General features: G+C 41.3%; 1 long non-coding RNA gene across 4 annotated transcripts; it reads left to right on the forward strand.

The window, feature by feature from the left end:
• The first annotated feature begins 3,995 nt into the window (after nucleotides 1-3,995).
• Nucleotides 3,996-6,903, forward strand: LOC310992175. Of its 4 annotated transcripts, none has more exons than XR_014595670.1 (2): nucleotides 3,996-5,055; nucleotides 5,182-6,903. It is a non-coding gene; the product is annotated as an uncharacterized lncRNA (long non-coding RNA). The 4 variants fall into 4 exon arrangements; XR_014595671.1 differs by having other exon boundaries at nucleotides 5,210-6,903; XR_014595672.1 differs by having other exon boundaries at nucleotides 3,996-5,021.
• Nucleotides 6,904-13,454: the final 6,551 nt, after the last annotated feature.

Raw genomic sequence — 13,454 nt, forward strand, 5'->3', positions numbered from 1 at the left:
AAGAGGAGGAAGCCCTGGAGAGAGTCACGGGGGTGTGGTGGTTGTAAAGTATTTCATCCTCTTCACTGTGGTGAAAATGTGGCGTTTGATGTTGATGGTGAGCATCATGGTGAGAACTATCATGGAGATAGTGACCATGATGGGGGTGGCGTGGGTGCCCATGGCTGTCATCTGTACTTCTGTCTGCATCGTCAAACAGTGTGTATCTACAACAAACGGGAAAAGGAAAAGAAGGGGTAAAGAAAAATCAGCAACTTTAATGATACAGTAGCATGCAAAAATTTGGGTACCCCTGGTCAAAATTTCTGTTAAAGCGACAACGAGGAGTTTTGGAAAGCAAAATGTTTTCACATTTCCCATGAGCCTCCACGTGCACTGTGAAATTCTTGGACCGGCGCAAGACAGATGAAAGCGAAAGCATTTGCCAAGAAGGTTTTCATTAATCAAAAACAAAAGTCGGAGGTTCAAAGACGATCAGATACCGTCGTAGTTCCGACCATAAACGATGCCAACTAGTGATCCAGAAGCGTTATTCCCATGACCCGCCGGGCAGTGTCCGCAAAACCGAAACCAGGAAATGCTGGGCGAGTCGACCAGTAAATAATAACTATAAAGATAAAACAAAATATTTATCGAAAATTGACCCATTAAAGTGTGGGTAATGTAGATTTATCCACATTAATATGAGACTCTTTTATAACCAAAAGCAAACTCCTCAGCGTCTCTTTAATGTGAACACTTCAGCAAGTGGAAGATTAATCTCCAAAATGTATAAAGTTACAGATGACACATTCCCTATACATTTTAAACAATATACTGTATAGCTATATATATATATTTTTTTCATCTTATTTTTTAAAATGACAGAAAAGGAAAAAGGCCTGCAGCTAGGTTTGGGCATCCTGTAAAGTTACCTAGTAGCCCCCCCCCCCTTTGGAAACTATCACAGTGTATAAATAGTAAATAACTTGTCTAAAACCTTGGTCAAAGTTATCTGAGAGCTCAAGTCTCCTGGGTTTCCCATTCTTTTGTGGGGTGCTGCTCTGTACCCTTTTTCACTCTTTGCTTAAAATATTGCAAAAGAGTGTTTCATGTTTAACTTTATGCCTTTTAGAGATCATTTAATCCTCCACTTGCTTAACTGATCATATTAATAAAATTTTTGACCAGGGCTGCCCACTCTTTTGCATGCTACTGTATGTCTGCACCAAACAAAAAACAAACAAAAAACTCTATTTAACCTCTCTCAGCATGTGTATAAGACAGAGGGATTGATTAGGAAAAGCAGATTTGTTCACCCTTGATCACATTTCTTTTATTACAGTGGTAAATATCAGGATGTATTTTTCTTTCTTTCACTAAAACCCCATTATAAATACTAATATAAACCACCCTACCTATGAGAATGAGGGTCTTGTTGATGATGATGATGTTGAAGGTGATGGTGGTGGTGGTGCTTCCGCGGCTTGATCTCATCCATTGCAGAGGGGTTGTGTACAGGCTTAAAGAACTTCTCCATCACCTGTCTCTTCCCTGGCAGCAGGCTGTGGATGCCGTCCTCGTTGGGTTGGCTGTACACAGGATGCTGATGGTAGTCCGTCTTGGTACTCAGCTGTTTCTGCTGCTCCTCTGTTTTTTTTGGACAATATTTATCTGTTAAAAGCTACAACTTGTCTGTTCACTTAAAACCGCAAAATAATCGACTGCTCTTTAGAACCATTGTGGCAAAAAAAAAAAAAAAAAAAAAAGGATATAGAGCGTTTCCTAAGCTAAGTGATGTATCCAGTCCTCAAAGTGTTACAAAATATATATGACTCTATACTGAACATGAATCTCCAAGCGTTTCAGGAAAGTATCCGGCTGGGTATTCACCAAAGTTTGCCTCCCTCAGTGTCTGACTGCAAAGTAATGGATTCCCAGCTCATGGACAGGGATGTATGAATTCCTGGATGGTGGTTTGATTTTGCATCATGCCTGATGTAACAGCTGGGTGCTCACTGAACCAGCTGAAAGAGCAGGACATTTGTCCTCATACAGGATCCAATCGAACTGAGCCGTGGGACAGGATCCATAACCCACTGATATAACCTGCAAAAGTGGGTTTTGTTCATGTTTGTGTCATCTCACACTTGAACTTGTCTATGTCTCTACCCCATTAGTTATATTTTTGTTTTCTTTCTTTTCATCAGTGTTAAATGTACAAAAGATTTAACCAAAGCTATGAAACTCCCCACATTTGCCACATTGATTTTTAGAGGTGCAATCAGTTATCCGAGGCCTCCTAATTACATTTATTAGGGTTGAATGATGTGACAGTAGGCCTATAGGCAACTGTTTGGATGATATACATTTGTTAGCCGTGACAGGTTATATAATTAATCCATTCATTTCTACTGTGTTTTATATCTGCTATTATATCCCAGGCTGGATTTAATTATTGCAAATATCAGACAGTGAGTAAGACTTAACTGAATTTGTCATTTGATCTGAAAAGATTTTTCCATCAGTGTGTTGATTTGTCAGGTATTTAATTAGCTGGATCAGCCAAATTACCTCTCTTTATTTCAATATTGTCATCATTGTTGATATACGATCACAGATACTACTGCCCACTCAATTTCTATAAACTTCCTCATTGTAATTCCTCCTCAACTTTTAACAGCCCACAAGATAGCCTACTCACTCAATGTAAATTCAGGGAAAACCCTATGATGACTTTGATTAGCATTAGCAATGTTGATCAGTCAGGGAAGTTAAGGCCTTGTGTGTGGAATAGTTATCACATGAAAGGCTCCTTCACTGATGTCTCTGTGGCACTGACTATATCCTGTCCAACAACCATGAAAGAGATCAATTCATTGAACCTGGGTGGGGCTGAAACTCATATTCAGACTCAGAGACCAACTCACCACAACAGGCGGCCGCTGATCGATGAGCTATTATTAAGAGTAGTTGCATAAGGGAGGTTGCCCAGACTTGTCCAAGCTACTGTGTAATCAATGGTGAAAAACAGTCATACCACTGAAAACAAGGGGGAGGGACAGGCAGCCAGGCATGTTGCTTGTTTTGAAGGGGACGTGACACATGGCATGTCTGCTTTCTGCACTGCACCCCCTGCTGGTGAAAAAAGTGAGTCCCAATATTGCCTTACAGTGCTGGTAATTTTCCACAGCAACACACCTCTGGGCATAGATGTTTCTGGATATGTCTAGTTGTGTCTATATTCGTAACCCAGCTGTAATAACATGGTGATAAAATCACCTGAGCAGTGCATGTGGATGATATCGCCTATAGGCTACTGACATGATGGAGGCTTGTAAAAAAAATATATATATATATATCTGAGATTACACAAGACATTATATTTTGTTGAAGAAACAGTGTAAGCATTAGCGCCAGAGAAACCTCTTGTTGAACACACAGGCGTCCACGATACAGGAGATGAGTTGGCTGTTTTCTATTGTTCTTCAATCACAAACAGCATATCGCTGCAGCAGAGGGGGGAGGGGACCGCCAATTCAACCGTATTCTAGTTTGATCCGGTCTGTAAAACCGTGTCACACACAAGTAAAGATTACTCCGCGCAGCCGTTGCCGTGACGTCAGCTGTTTTGGCTGTTACTGATCTTGGTACAAAACGGTGACTTGTGTCTTTTTTTATCGTTAGCTACTCTGCTGTTTCGTGTTTCAGACACTTTCACATGCCATCAGAAACCTACCAATCCCAATAAAAGTACACACCTCTGCTCCCCTCTGCTACAACGAGCCACTTCATGTAAAAATAGATCCTTATACATGACAATCGGGGAAATTAACGTCATAGTTATCGTTTAAGGCCATATATTTGAATAGTTTGTCGATCTTTAGTGGTTTGAAGTTATGTCTTTGTCCGTAATCCACATTAAAAAACGTCTTTTGTCCTTTGAAAGCGGGACTACTTTCTGATCGGATGAATACCCCTTCCTGCCGTCGTCAAGTCACCGCATGAGTATAAATAGCGCCATTGAGACGCCGAGAGTGCACACTGCATTGAGATCGCGACGGCGTGGTAGGAGACGTAGCGGGTCTACGCGAGCTTGTTCTTTTTTATTTAATACTTTAGATATCCAATCGTTAGAGCGAAAGATATGTTAATTTGCTCTGGCTCGTTTTATTTTTGTGAAATATTTGACTTAAGCGCGTTAAGATGCAAATCTTTGGGCGACAGGCCCTAAGTTACCTCGAGGGCAAAAATAGCTTCATTACGCATTATGTTTGATGCCTTTTTCCGCAATCGTTTTTTGATATGAAGCCTTTTATTGGTTATTTATACGTTTCTGCGATCAAATGTCAATGACATTTAGCATTTTTCGAAACAAAAGCTTTGTTTATTTGTCCTCACTACCTAGTTAAGAGGGTACGTGTGCCAAATACAGATTAGTTTAATGCCAGCTTTGTCAGAACTCTACTAAACGGTCGCTTTGTTAAAACGACTCTTAAATTAAGAATTTACGCGATAAATTGACGTTATGTCCTCTTTTAACGACCTAAAACAACAGATCAGTGTTTTTTATCTACGCAGCTGGCTCAAGATGGGAGCCGTGACGTAGCACCTTAAAATGGCAGCGATTGGTTGATTTGAATGACGCGCCTGCGTGGCCGAACTTTTATTTCCGCTGCCGTGACGTAGCTGCACAGGAATGAGAAGGGAGTGGTCAGGATTTCACAAGAGCGAGGCTGGCAATGGCGACCTGGCGAGCGACCGCAAGTATCTGAGCTGTGTAAACTGACTCTTTAGGAGAGAGAGCATTTTAAAACAAGTAGGAATTTAAATGAATTTCTATAAGCATAAAATGTTTTAGACAGAGAAACGAGATGCTGCTGACTACGAACAGACTAGTGAACTTACTTTGTTACAAAGCTGTTTCAAAATACAAAGCTCAAAATGTTACTGTAGCCAGGCAATGGCAGAAGCAAATCAGATTGACAACGAAGATTCACCTAGAGAGCAGTTAGAAAGAAAAAAAAAAATCATCAAGCGCAGTTTATAAAAAAAAAAAAAAAATCATCAAGAGCAGTAAAAAAAAAAAAAAATCATCAAGAGCAGTAAAAAAAAAAAAAAAATTCATCAAGAGCAGTAAAAAAAAAAAAAAAAAAAAATCACCAAGAGAGCAGTGGAGAAAAAAAAATTCTTCAAGAGCAGTAAAAAAAAAAAAAAAGAATTCATCAAGAGCAGTAAAAAAAAAAAATTCATCAAGAGCAGTAAAAAAAAAAAAATCAAGAGCAGTAAAAAAAAAAAAAAAAAAAACACCAAGAGAGCAGTTAAAAAAAAAAAAAAAAAAAAAATTAAACATGGACTTGCAAGAGAATTCATGTTGAAATCTTACTGCTACTGCTGCTACTGCTATTTATTGTTTGTATCATCTAAAAACATGCGACATATCTACGATTATTGTGTAACTAGAACTGAAATCGAGAAATAATGTATAAAGAAAAACTCTGCTTTAATCTGTTTTAACCAACAAAAGAAACTAGTGTGTCTGAAAACCAAAGAAGCAATGAAGACAATCACTTTCTACTGTAGACGCATACAATGGTAAATGAGGCTGTGCCCTCAGTTTTTTCACTTGATGCCATTGCTCTGGCAAGCATCTTGAAATGCAACCTTTATTTCATTTTGAGTCGCACTAGAAGTTTTTTTTGTTTCTAAAAAGATATTCAGCCTCTTTTGAAGGAATCGGAGCTTAAATTGTTTCAACTCTAGCTGTAGGTCAATGGAGCACATGCTAAGATCATTCTGTATGGAACCAGTTTAAAGTTTTTTTTAATTTTAAGTTTGTTTTTTTGTTTTTTTTAAATGCTTAGAGAAGACAGAAGATTTTTTTTCTTTTTCCTTGGGGGGAGGGGTATGGACTGAGTAATCGATGGGAGGAACGGACGTAGTTATTGTGAGGAAGAATGGACTTAGTAATTAGAGGAAGATCACAGGACCAGCGCGGAGCAAGGCCATGGGAGACGGGGAGCGGACCGCAGTGGAGCCAGGCAGGACAGGACCCGAGGGGGCGTAGGAGGACCACAGTGGTGCCAGGCAGGACAGGACCAGTGGGCGTGGAGGGATGAGCAGAGTGGGCCCGGGAGAGCAGGAAGCGGCAGACGCAGCTGTCGGCGGGTGTACACCAGAGGGAGCCAGAGGCGCAGGGCAGGGTAGCAGCACAGTGGCCTTCCATGAAGCAGCGGTCCCAGAGCAAACCAGCCAGAGATGAGAGGGTGGTACGGGGCGCACAAGTGTCTCCTAGCTTCACAAGTTTAAAGCAAAGGCGTTGGTTTGTATATTGGGTAGAGGTATCTGTGTAACATTCTCTGGCTTTTAGCCTTTTACCATTTTTCTTAAACAGAAATTGTTGTAGAACCCAATTTCTCGCACAGTTTTCTCTTCCTTTTTTCAGGCAAGCCGTGTAAATCGTTTTGTACCGTGGTCACCCCTCCTGTTGTGCGCTGACATGAGTGTGGTGGTGTCTGCTGTGGTGAATGCCTTGGTAGTGTGCTGGCAAGAGGAATCATCTTTTCGGACTTCCCGGCCTTCCCTGCAATCAGGAGTAGTTCCTCTTCCGGCCGGAGAGCGAGGCAGCGGCCCTTGTTGTTCGATAGGTCTTCCCCCCAGAGAAGCTTTCAGCATTGGAGTGTGAGAGTGGATGGTCTCCTGTGCGGCCGATTGATGTGTGTATACGACCACCGTCCTGCAGCAGCGCCTCATTGGCACAGATCAGCTACGTCTACCTCTTAACCCAGCAGTGAGTTAATGCATGAAATGTACATGTGGGTGTAACTATCCTGTACATATCATATTATTTCCCAATGCTGTCAAGTATACAGTTATTTTACAAAAAAATGTATTGGAAAAAAAGCAGTTGATCCTAGCTGATATATTTTTTTTAAAAAAGAAGAAAAATTGGGTTAAGGGGGGAGGGGGAGGGGGCATTTAAAACGTGTTTCGAGTTCTTCTTTCCACAGGCCTGGCCCCCTAAAGCTGATCATCGACAGAACCCCCTGCGCTAGCCGCTCGGTACAAGTTGAGCTCATCATATTTACTATAGTGCTTTGGAGCGGGATCGGTGCCTCCACCACAGTTTAAAGAGATGTAGGAAGGTATTTGGTGTCATTCAATAAATCCATTAGATCTATTTTATGACAGTCATGTGTTTTTAAAACTGGGGGTTTTCATTTGTGCACATCTTGGGTTATGGGTGGGTGGGTTGTGGGGTCTTAATCAGTCTCTTCCTAGACTTCACAGCTCCATGTTACCCCAAGGCATAATGGCTTGACTAGGAAACACCCAACAAGATTCAAGTGGACACTTTGCTTCGCAGGATAGCAACCCCCCAAAACTAGTCTCCTGGTGTAGCAGGACGCTCTGTTTCCCAGGAAGTGCGGTAACGAGTCTCCTTATTAGAAGTAATTGAAATTCTGTATAGGCTTCACGTTGCTTTGTCGGGTTGGGGTGGGGGCTGTGTTATTTGTGACTCTTGCAGATTAAGTTATATGGCCCGCCCATCAAAAGTCAACTCGCAAGTCCACGTCTGCATTTCATAAGGAAGGAATCCCTCGCGTTCGGGCCTGCGGTATTTAAATGCTTCTTCTGGAAATGGTTTCCATCTTTGAATTGTATTTATAGTTAAACAGTTGTGTCCTTACTAAGGCAGTTGTACTTCTCATTACTGTAATGCAGTGATTGTCTTGTAGTTGTGTACTGCTTCTTTGTATTTGGGGACGGGCTTTGTGGGGAGAGAGGCTTTTTCCTTTGCATTTTTTCAGTGTGCTGTGTCCTGTGCGCTTTCCAATACCCGAGACCATCAGGAACTCTCCTAACTCATTGTATGTACAAGTTTTCTTGCGCATCGAGCATCACGTAAGGTCACTAAATGTGTTCACATTCTCTTTAACATTCATTGTCTGGCTAGATGCCTCCATTGCAACTCCTTTGCAATTAGTTACCATGCCTTGTATTGACAATACAATGAGTGAACTATCTGTAAAGGATTTCCTTTATTGCATAATAAATGCATAGCTTGTTGTGATTTGAATACAGTTTTGGTATGCATTTGTTCTTTTTGGGGGCTTGTGTGGGGGAGCTTTTTCTTGTGCTTTTTCAGGTATGACAAAAGCTTGGAGCTTTGTAGAGCACGGATGTGACCTGGGCTCGAATGACATCCTTTTCAAAGTGGATATTGAAGGCAGATAAGTTGAATCCATCAAATATTGATGTTGGAAAGGAGAAAATTTTCCACCCTAGAGGGGTCACTTATCTTGAATGGGCTCAGTTGCCCTCATTGTTCTTGAAAACGAAAGCAACTTGCTATACTGACTGTAGAAATAGCACTGCTGTGCTTTCTTAACAAGATTCTCTTGTGATAACGCGAAGATTTGATGGACCCTCATTGATTCTGACGTTATCTGCAGTAAAGCATTTGGGTAAGGATAACAATAGTCAGTTCTACGATACTGTGAGGGGTTGGGGGTGGGTGTGTTTTCTTGTCTGCCTCTCTGATCTTACAGAACAGTCCAAGGAAGAATGCAGTCAACCTAGGACAACACAGGAATCAGCCTGCCTTTATGAAATCAACCTACATGCAGTTTGAACAGAAGGAGTCAGGTTGCTTCTTTTTGATCAATATAGATTGGTAACATTTATCCCTCAGCCACTCGCCCTTGTGCAACTGTGCAGGCGGCAGGTCGGTCACATTTTTAATGACTTGGAATCGCGCAACTGTGCGATTTTTGTCCCAAATTGAAGTGGCTGAGGAGAGCTGTGCATGGTGCAGCTTGAATTTGGTCTGAAATGCAGCGCAAATGTGTTGCCATAGTTTATTATTGGTGCATTGGTTTTGTTGGGTTGTATCCCTATACTTCTCTTCACAGAAATCAGAGTGCAAGACTGGTTCAAGCACAAGTGAAGTCCTTTAACCTGGAGCATGTAGTAAGGTGCTGGCTTAACATGTTAAAAAATTAACTTCTGCAATATCGTATTTGAAGAATGACATCTTGGAACTGGCTTTATGTTAACCTCAAATCATCAGTAATGACAATGCTTTACTAGCATATTCCTCTTTGGCCAAGGGGCCCTATTGCTTCGCATCTTAAAATTAACCATAAGATGAGTAGAACTCGAATCTTTTGAGTATTGTGTGGTGGGTGTGTTGTGTAGATCACTCTTTGTTTCAGATCATTCTCGTCTGTCCACTCCGATCTCGCCTGCCTCTGAATGCAAAGCCATCTGTGGAAGCTGTCAGCGAATATGAGTGTGGCCCCCCTGAATGAAGTACCAACCCCCCCCTGTGCGCTTGAGCTTAATTCTGAACCCTTGACGTCCTTCGCAGAAGCCCCGCTCTCTGTGTGTTTGTGTGTGTGCCTTTTTTCTTTTCCCTTTTTTGGTTTCTCAGGTCAAATTGCCTAAAAAAAATTACTATTTGTCATCTGGGATGGCCTAACCTGTGATGGAGCACTGAGAATCCAGTCACATTAAGATCAAGAGCTGCAAGCTTGTCTCGCTAATACTGCATCACTTCAGTCTCATGGGTGCTAAGTTAAGTAATTTCGGTTCCCTTGATTTATTTTATTCTTTCTTTTTTTCTTTAACATACCATGGCTTAAATGTGTAACTCAACATGTTGCATGCACATCAGCTCTGCATAACATTTTACTCGTAATACACGACATGATCATGAAGTCGTTGTCAAAACATTGCAGTAGTGTTCGGTCAGGGGTTTTCTGGGGCGGGGCAACACTTCTCTCTCTTCCTTTCAGATTTCTCGTTCAGCTTATTTTGGTACTGGGCCGGGCGGCTAACCCCCTCTGCAGGGAGTCGTGGGATATCTTGGTACAGCCCGCTTCTAGGGTACAGTCTTATTACGTCGAAGAATTGAGCTCCGCTGAGGAAAAAGATTAGCTGTGGCAAATGCTGCTACGCCATGTGTGCGGTAAAACAACCATATTGACAAACTTGATCACATCCGATAACTACTGGTATTTCAGTGTGGGGGTTTATGTGGGAGGGGTGGGGGGACGGGGAGGCTTAAATTGTCTGTGTTCTTTCCATTACAGCCGTAAACTTGTCACGAAAGCCTTCAGTTCATTTGACCCGCGAGTCCTGCCGAATTGCAAAGAGAGAACGGCTTTGAGTATCACCAGGGATGCTGGTATCGTGGCTTTGTTAATATGTGGATTCAAGGATATCGTGGAATCAGTCATGTACCAATGCAGTGTCGATGTGGGGAATGATGGGGATTGGGGAAACCAGTTGTCTCTTTCTTCTAGTTTCAGCCTCGTGACCATGAGAAATCCCCACGTGGTGACAGGATAAAATAGCAGCCAGGTGTTAAGGGTTTTCTTTTCCTGGAGGAACATGCTCTTTGGGTACTGTTCCTCCAGGTTTTGCTTTTTTTCCCTATTTTATTACAGCAACAACAAAAGCAAAAGACTCCGGTGGTGGCACTCCGATACGTCGGAACGGGGTTCAAATCCCCGCGGTGTCCTTTTGTATTGCTGTGTGTGAGGGAAGGAAGGCAGAGCTAAAGATTCACAGACCTTCAGTCAGAGTAGACGTAGGATGAAGTGGACTGGTCACCATGTTGGGGGTCACAGGCGTTAAAGCCCCGGGCAAACAATCACAAGTAACAGTGTTTCTAAAGAATTTAAATTGTTTTGAAAGTGTTTGAGGGGGAAGAGAGGAAAAGTAAAACTCATTCTCACTCATCATTTCTAAAGAGGATTTAATAAGGCTTTTGTTAATTGGGTCCACGTAACATTAGAATACATTGAATTATGTTCATTTTACCTTGAAAGAAATGTGTAATGAAGTATGTACTTGATGTACGTTTTCTGTTGGTTGTGAATGTGGGGAAAAATGCAGAAAGCCTCACACTGGACTTTGTATTTGTAGATTAATTGTCATTGATGAGTTAAAAAAAAAAAAAAAATTTGAACGTTAATGTCTTATACCTCTAATAAAGAGAAACCATTTGTCAAATGCACACTGTCAATGTGAGTTTTAATGTCCTCAAGAGCTTGGAGCTGAAAACATGTTGAGCCCAGTGGTGAGAAGTTTATGCAAGACACACCTGCATAAACAAGTTTATAAGAACATGACCTTTGCTCAAATGGGTGAGAAATTAAGTTGCATCACAAGTCACCATAACTTTATTTCCATAGTAGAGCCTTGACGTGCCTTCAGTTATAGAGCAGTTGTCATTAACACTTGTGTAATGTAGCGTCATTAACAATTGCCACAGCGTATTAATTTATTAAATTGAGTGGTTAAAGCAGAAGTAAGCGGAATGTTTGTGTTAATATAAGTCTTAAATAGTTATATCTTCCGACAGCAATCACTTACATAAAGTGTTTGGTCTGAAACACGGGTCTGTCAGTCACCCTGCTCTGCTGTAAGCCGAGGAGCAAACTTCTTGTATACTTCCTTGTATCCTACAACCTTTATCCAATGAGGAGAGAGAACGGCATGAAGGGCTGTGTGTGCAGCCAAGGGATGCGCGTGAATGTGGTGACGTAGGGACGAGGACCAATAGATCCATGACGAGGGCGGGGGCTGCTAACTCCATCGGCTGACAAGAAGTTAGCCAAAACGACCGGATCGCTTACTTCTGCTTTAACATAACATGGAGACGGAACACAATCCATTATAACAATGCAACATTGGCCCTTGGAGATAAAAACTGAGGTGGGGGACTGTTGAGCTCCTACAGGTGATGATTAATCAATATTTACAGATTCACCACAATCCTAAAGAGATGCTGTCGCCCTCTGTGACGTAGACGGGGCTGGTGTGCTCTAAACACACACACAATGTAGTTGGTTTAAGTTTTGGTTTTAATGAATATATGAATACATGAAAAGCCCCAAATGAATACAGATGTTCCTACTGAAGCTTTGAGCAGTTTGGTGACTGTATTGATCACTGATCAACTCCTTTAGGGCTGTGTTATGCTATTTAGAGCTACACTACTCGGATGAATTTTCAAAATGCACTATAACCTTAACAGGTGAACTTAATTTGACCTCTAAACGTTTGAATGCACATGTTCAACTGTTCAATGTGCCAGTACCTTTAACATAACATGTTGTTCACATTTTGACATGAGACCAAGACGACACCAAACGGTCTGAAAGTCAAATATCAGTAACGTTTTGTGAGTATTGTATAGTGAATATATTGATCCTATAGCCAGGTAACGTCAAGTCATGTGTCATGCCCAAACATGTGCTGATTCCTTTCTGGCTTTGCTTTCCATGTAAAGCACTTTGATGAGATGTAAATAAAGTATTGATATTGACATTAATATTGTTGTTGTTATGACATTTGTGTTGATCAGCCATTTATTTAGACAAATTATCATGTTACTGTTGTAAAACTATTATATATTATTTAAATACTATTACATATTGACCCCTGTCAGTGGTAATGGGACTAAGATTTAGCCTTAGAACAATTTTATTTATCCTTCATCAATTCACTCTGTCAGTGACATGAACCCAGATATACCGCTGTACTCAGGGCATAAGATAAAATTCATGACTGAGAACATGGTCAGGATGACCCTCGACCTGTCTGGCTTTCTTGGCTTGGTTTAACAGATTTTTTGTTGTTGTATTTTTTAGGTTTAAATTACATAATTTAATGAAATTATATCACACTAACTGATATCGAAGTGAATCTTTCTATGCTACAAAGAAAAAAACATTTGTTTAAAGGGAGTGTTCATCAAAAAGAGAGGAGAATATGTGGGTGTAACCTTAGCTTGAACATTAAACTAAGATATTGAATACACTGCCAGTCCAAAAAAAGCCACCACCTGGATTTAACTAAGCTAATAGGTAAGAGCATCCCATTGGATAATTACTGCATGGATGATTATGTGGCAACAACTTTTCTAACCCCAACTGTCTCATTTCTTAAACAACCATGTCTTAAGACACATCCCGCAGTCGTGGAGAAGATGTTTCAGAGGGGTACATTGTTGGCATGCATCAAGCAAATAAAAACATCTAAGGAGGAGATTACTGAGACTAAAATTGGGTTAAGAACTGTCCAACGCAATATTAAGAACTGGAAGGATAGTGGGGGACCATCATCTTCAAAGAAGAAATGTGGTCCAAATGTGACCACAGAGTCCAGACTCCGGACGCAAATAAATGTTGTGACATTGCAGAAGCTCATGAAAACGATGCCACAGCAAATGCATGCCGTAATCAAAGCTAAAGGCGGTCCAACGAAATATTACAGTGTGTGACTTTTTTTTTTTTTTTTGGACGGGCAGTGTATTAAAGATATTAAATCTGGTCTGAATTAATCACCTTCACTCCCACCAGCCTGCTGCGGAACCACAGCGCAGAGACTCACACACAGTTTCCCCCCGGAGCCTTTTCACATCCGGACCGTGTTTCTCGCTCCGCTCGCAGCAGCAGGTT

Source organism: Trachurus trachurus (genome assembly GCF_905171665.1).
Source record: "Trachurus trachurus genome assembly, chromosome: 10".
NCBI lineage: Eukaryota > Metazoa > Chordata > Actinopteri > Carangiformes > Carangidae > Trachurus > Trachurus trachurus.